Here is a 7,315-nt window from a genome sequence, read left to right on the forward strand (position 1 = left end):
AGGACTGGTAGGACGATAGCTAGTCATGCTACTGAAATAGCTGTGAATTGAATTGGAGTGAAAGAATCAAAGTGTGGAGGTTTGGGGTATAGTCCCATAAAATCATCCCCACAGGGGCCTTGAACCCCGATCTCCCGCGTGGGAATCCATTGCTTACCGCTACTCTACTTGTGCAGTGGAGACTGACGGGTTGATTTTGGTGTCCTTCTTTATTTTGGTGTGCTGGGACTACTGCCTCTTGTGGTGCCAACTGAGAAATACAGGTCAACATTCAATGGAGTAAGGGAGGGTTGGGAGTGACAACCCAACAAACGCTATCTATGGTGCTGGTTTACAGCCATGCACAAAAATAAAGGAATTTAGGTGAGATGGTCTTTAAAATAGAGGAAATAAACTAATGTGTATGGTTTTATTGTTACTGATCTATCACTGTACTACATTAAAGCTAATAGATGTGCTTTAGGAGGCTGAATTGTATGGAGTATTGTGAGCAAGCATCATCAGCAAGAAGCCAATAACAAAGAAGTCTTTCTCAACCAGCATGAGACAAATAGACACACAGAGACTGATGGGGGGATATGGGCAGACTAGACTATAACAAAACCTAATACTATTCCTAATAAAAGCAATGACAAGTACAGTATTTAGTTCCAATCAGACAAAATGCAAAAATCATAACCTTAAAGACTAATGAAGGAACTGAGTAATGTGCTACGTGCCTTTCTACACACTGTATATGTACCATGATTGAGCTTCATTTCATGACAAGGCTTCAAAAATCAACAATGTCTCTCTCAGATACTCCAGACTGGCATGGAGTGTGGCTGCTGTGCTGCTCTTGAAAAAATGTCTGCAATAGGTCTGTCACATGTACACACAAACCCATACACATCATGCATGCGCGCACACACATACCCACATGCACACACACACACATACTGTACACACACACACATACTGTACACACATACACACACACGGGTCCCAATTTCTATGGCGTATAAAGCAGGAAGAGGGCACAGGAAGAGAGAAGTCATTACGAAACATTAAGGTCAAAGGTCAACGATAGACTAGGATGGACAGATTGATTGAGACAGATCACTGCCAGCCTGGCAGACACAGACACGCACACATGCATATATACACATATGCAAACATTCTCTCTCTCTCTCTCTCTCACACACACACACACACACACACACACACACACACACACACCTTATTAAACTATAAAGCCTTCGAAGAAGAGCACTGGTACATTTTGTTCACAGGTCAAACATGAGGTCGAAGGACTCGGGCTGTGATAAAAGATGGAATTTAGCGAGCAGAACAGATCTGTTACATAACTCCATGGCCTTCTTGTCTGATTACAAAACAGTTCAGGTTTTAGAGTGCTGAACTCAGACAATGTTAGTGGCAGCACAGATAAATTATTGTAAAAAAAAAAAAAACTTGGTAAACAAACACAAAATGAATAAAACATTAACATTAACAACAACGACATGTCCTGTCAGTCACTTCTGAGCATCATGTTTTATTTCTGCCCCATGGACACTGCATTCGATGCCCGTCTCTAGGGATAAGCTTTTGCATTTGAGCTGCTACAGGAGCTTTTACAGTATGGCATCCCATTCTAAATTAATAGGCATTATATGGAGTTTGCAGCTATAACAGCTTCCACTCTTCTGGGAAAGCTGTCTTCAAGATTTTGGAGTGTCTGTGGGAATTTTTTGCCCAATCGTCCAGAAGAGCATTTGTGAGGTCAGACTGATGTTGGATGAGAGGACCTAGCTCGCAATCTCCATTCTCGCTCATCCCAAAGGTGTTGGATGGGGTTGAGGTCAGGGCTGTGTGTGGGCCAGTCAAGTTCTTCCACACCAACCTCACCCAACCATGCTTTTATCGACCTTGCTTTGTGCACTGGGGCACAGTCATGCTGGAACATATAAGGGCCTTCCCCAAACTGTTCCCACAAAGTTGGAAGCATAGAATTGTCCAAAATGTCTGGGTAAGCTGAAGCATTAACATTTCCCTTCATTGGAACTAAGGGGCCTAGGCCAACCCCAGAAAAACAATAGTCAGGCAGGTAACGTTCTCCTGGCATTCGCCAAACCCAGACTCGTCCATCATAGATAGAGAAGTGTGATTCTTCACTCCACAGAACACGTTTCTACCGCTCCAGAGTCCAGTGGCAGCGTGCTTTACAGCACTCCGTCCGAGCTTGGCATTGCACTTGGTGATGTAAGGCAGGGGTCGCTGTGAACCTCCAGTCTGTGTGTGTTCATATGTGCGCAAATTCCATCAGGTGTAAGTTGAGGTACAATTAAGGGTTTAGCCAGTGTAGCAGAAATATTCATGTTGACACGATTCGTAGTCTCAGATTAATTTGTTGAATTTATATGGTATTGTAGTGCCGTAAATACAAGGCTTTTTGGCCCTTCATCAGATATGATTAAGAGGTGTGTCCCAATACTTTTGTCCATACTGTATGGTGTAAGTTACATGCTACAATGCCAGTGGACTTTCTCTCCTAATCTTGCAGTGCAGTGTGAGGTGTGTGCAAGGTGTGTGTATGTGGACGCTTCAGACTGACTTGCAAGTAAGTATGTTTGCTTGCACACTCTCTCTTACACATTCATTCCATACACACACACACGCACACACATACATAAACACACACACACACACACACACACACACACACACACACACACATACACACACACACACACTTTCCAAAATTAAAAACGCCTAAGACAAGAACATTTTAGTAGAATTGGGTCACCAGATTATGTCTGCAGTACATGCAATTAAAGCATGCCACTCTCTTCCTTCATTGTTTCTCCTGCACTCTGGGAACACGCGTACGCACCATGAACCATCACAACGGCCTGACTACAACACTTGGTATTTGGACAATTAACCGCATATGGAAAACAAAACAATATCATACAAATCACTAAGTGATTACTAAATAAATGTCCTATGGGTTAGGGGAGACTGCGGTAAATTGAGCATAGGGGGAAGTTGAGCCACCTCGTTTCTAGGAAACCGTAAAAAAAAAAAAAGCATGACCAAATATTTAGGAGAAAGGCACCATTTCATGAAGTCTGTGAAGGTAAGAGCCACATGAGTAAAGTGGTTAGACATTTATGTCCCAAAAAACCTTTTTCACTCCTCATGAAAGTGAATTTACTCTTATCATAAGTTTCAGGAGGATTGTGTAAAGACTAAAATATATATTTAAATGTGTTTTATACATCAGTTAGGGTATTTATGAGCTGCAACATCAGGTAGTAAACCTAGCATGAAAGTGCACCATTTTAGCTGTGGGGGCAAATAAATTCAATATGATAGCCCTGGGGTAGGTTGAGCCATTTGGTCAGGGGCAAGTTGAGCCGCACTTGAACACATTCTCAGGCCTATGTTGAAATTGTTTCAAATGCAATTATAATAAAAGCTAGGCCAACTTGTTGAATTGTGTTTAATGAATAAAAATACAATCAGATTTGAAGAAATGACTGTGATTTCATTCAGTATCTGTATAACTGTGGAATATCTTAATCCAGGGAGGGAGTGAGAGAGAGGGGGAGGACGTGGGGGTGTATGGGGGGGTCTTAGAAGAGGGGAGGGGAGGAAGTAGGGAGGGAAGGAGGGAAATGGTTCAACTTACCCCACTCCTATGCTCAATTTACCCCATACCCCATAAATTGTGCCACAAGACCACTTTTTGGGACATGCTATAATATCAAAACTTATGTTCAAACTGATTCTGATTGTTTGTAGGGATGCACACCATCCTGAAATATATGCTAATATATTAGTTATCAAAACATTTTTTATATAATTGCCTTCATGTAGTGATCCTGAATATGAAAAGTGTCTCGACCCCCCTACGTGGTGTCTTGAATAGGGTACAACCAGCTCTAACAGAAGCAATACCAGAAGATGAACTGTAGCCTATAGGCTATATTGTAGCCTAACCTAGGCCAACCCTACGGTTTGGTTTGATAGCTTACCGGTGGCAGGACTGTAAAATGAATGAGTCCTATCTGCCAAAGTATACATTTTGCCTTCAATTGGGCCTATAGCCTACATGCTCACCATGCCAGCCTACAGTCACTTAGCGTATGAATAATTAAACCACGGGATGCAGTCGAAGTTTCAAAGTGGCAATAGCAGTGGGGGTAACATGTTACAAAACATGCATCTCTCACAAGACACAGCACAGCATCTATCAGAAGACATAACAAAGAAGTCATGTTGTCACTATATGATATATTGGAGTGGCCCATACCCCTGGGCTACAAACCCATTAAACAGTAAGTTTGCGTGTAGGATAGCCTACCCTTAACCGTCTGTATACTATAGAGTATAGACTACAATTCCTAGATAGTGTACTTTGGAGCTACTGCAGAAAAGCACTGTGCTCTTATCAAAGTTTGCTGTTGACAATCGACAGAAGGTCCCCAGCTGATGTTATGACGACAAAGGCAATTTGTGACATGCAGCGACAAATTAGAAGATAGTCTGTGGACAGATGTCTCAAAACGAAACTGTAGGATATCCTTCAACTGTCAATCTAATTGTTATGTTGAGTGAAAGAGCGCAACTGTCCAGCACTTAGCCTACGAAGGTTTATGAATCACATGCTTTATGAATCAATTCTTGCATTCATTTCGTTTCTGCGCTTACAAAAGCTCAACTTACCACATCGAGGTCCTCCGGAGGTTGGGAATTAAGCATCGGTAGCCTGATATATCGCAAACGCCGAAGTGTCAGATATAAATATAATTAAATACACCGTCAATACTCCTCAAGAGAAGCAGTTTCCTCGGTACGGGAGCAAGACTCCCAGTCACATAATGGCGTGAATATGAAGAAGGAGAAAACTATCCACCAGTGATAGAAAACGCGGAGACACTGAGCTACCCAAGGCCCCGCAGCTGCCCCCGAAAGGGAATGACGTAAATTGAAAGGACTGGAGCTGCTAGTCGAACACACCGACCACAGTGTCTGGTCTCCCTGGCTCTGGTCTCACTGGCTCCGGTCTCACTGGCTCCGCTCTCCACACACACGTAACCAGAATCTGCTTGCGTCACATCATGCTCCCACCCACCTTACATACCGCGCGCACACACACACACACACACACACACACACACACACACACACACACACACACACACACACACACACACACACACACACACGCAGGCAGGCAGACAAACATACAGCCACAGAGATTCATACACACAGGAGCACACAGACACCAGCACACAGACAGATAGCCAGACACACACATACACCCCATTGCCACTATGTAGACTACAACTGTTGCAGGAGAGAGGTATCACTTCTGTCCAGACTCACACTTCCTTTAATGAGATTACAGTGTAATTGCACACATACCTCGATCGATCGATACTGTGTGATTGTGAAACTTCATGAGATTTAAAATAATGACCAGGTTGTCAAGATGGAGACAGATTTTAACTAGCAAAATCTTGTGTAACAACTAGTAATTGTGTAACTACCAATTGAACTTAAGTAAGTAAGTACATTTTATTTATATAGCACCTTTCACAGGCAGGGGTCACAACGTGTTTTACAAATCATCAATACATGGAAACAATGGCAAAAGCACAAAAACAGAAAAAACAAGGACAAAGAAACATACAGTAAAAGAACACAGGACTCTGAAAAGATGAGCCTTTTGCTGAGCTTTGAAAGAGTCAACAGAGAGACAATACTTGGTAGTATTACATACTATGCTTTGCTTTCACATAGTCTTATTCCTTGTCTGGGATGGCATTTGTATTAGGCTCCAGCCAGGGAGGTTGGCCTACTGATCTGTTTTAGACACGCTACTTGTTGAACACAGGTTATAATGTCTTGGACACCCAGCATCCACAAGGAATTACAACCTTTGGATTCAGCTGAGAAGAAACAAGTTGGTTAACTATCAGAATCAGAAACAGGTTTATTACCAAGTAGATTTTCACATACTAGGAATTTACTTTGGTCTGATGGTGCAAAACAAACATGCAAGTAGACAGTTCGGTGCAAATACAGTAACAAAGTGGCAAATACGACAATCCAATACTATACAACAATATACTGTACAATACAATCTACATAAATGTACAAAATTGTGTGAGTGGGGGTCCTGGGCCTTGTTTATGAGGCCGGTTGCAGGGAAGGAACTATTTTTGGTCCTGATGGACCGCAGCCTCCTGCCAGAGGGGAGTGGTTCAATGAGTTTGTAACCAGGGCGGGAGCACTCGGCCACAATCTCTTCAGCCTGCTTCAGGGCCCAGGAGGCATGCAGGTCCTGAAGGGATGGCAGGTTGCAGCCACTCACCCTCAGCAGAGTGAACGATACGCTGCAGTCTGCCCTTGTCCTTGGAGGTACAGTACCAGATGGTGATGGAGGAGGTGAGGATGGACTCCATGATGGCAGCATGTACCATCATTGGCTTTGGCAGGCACAGGAAATACATCCTCTGTTGTGCCTTGATGAGAGAGCTGATGTTTAGCTCTCACTTGAGGTCCTGGGTGATGATGGTACCTAGGAAACGGAGGTACTCCAGAGTGTGGAGTCACACAGATGGGGGCGGGTGGGGCTCGGTTCTTTCTGGAGTCAACAACCATCTCCACTGTCTTAAGAGCGTCGAACTCTTACGACAGACTGTTTTGGCTGCACCAGGACACAAGATGGTCAATCTCCCACCTGTAGGTGGACTCATCCCCATCAGAGATGAGCCCAATTAGGGTGGTATTGTCTGCAAACTTCAGGAGCTTGACTGACAGGTGACTGGAGGTGCAGCTGTTTGTATAGAGAGAGAAGAGCAGAGGGGAAAGGACCTAGCCTTGAGGTGAACCAGTGTTAATGGTTCTGGAGCCAAGACATGTTTCCCCAGCTTCACATGTTGCTTCCTGTCAGAGAGGAAGTCGGTGAGCCATCTGCAGGTGGAATCAGGCACCTGCAGCTGGGAGAGCGTGTCCTTCAGCCGAACTAGGAGGATGGTGTCGAGGGCGGAGATGAAGTTCACAAACAGGATCCTGACGTACTGTAGGTTCCTGCAGAGTCCAGGTGCTGATGAAATGTAGGACCATGTTTACTACATCGTCCAGAGACCTGTTGGCTCTGTACTGTAGGTGAACTGCAAGGAGTCCAAGAGTGGGTTCGTGATGGTTTTAAGGTGGGAAAGTACAAGGCACACAAGCATTCACTGTTACACCTCTGCAATTGCAGACTTAATTACTACCAGTTATATTTTACATGTAATTAAAAAAGTTAACTAAAATTTCT

The sequence above is a fragment of the Borostomias antarcticus genome (genome assembly GCF_949987555.1).
Source record: "Borostomias antarcticus genome assembly, chromosome: 25".
Taxonomy (NCBI): Eukaryota; Metazoa; Chordata; class Actinopteri; order Stomiiformes; family Stomiidae; genus Borostomias; species Borostomias antarcticus.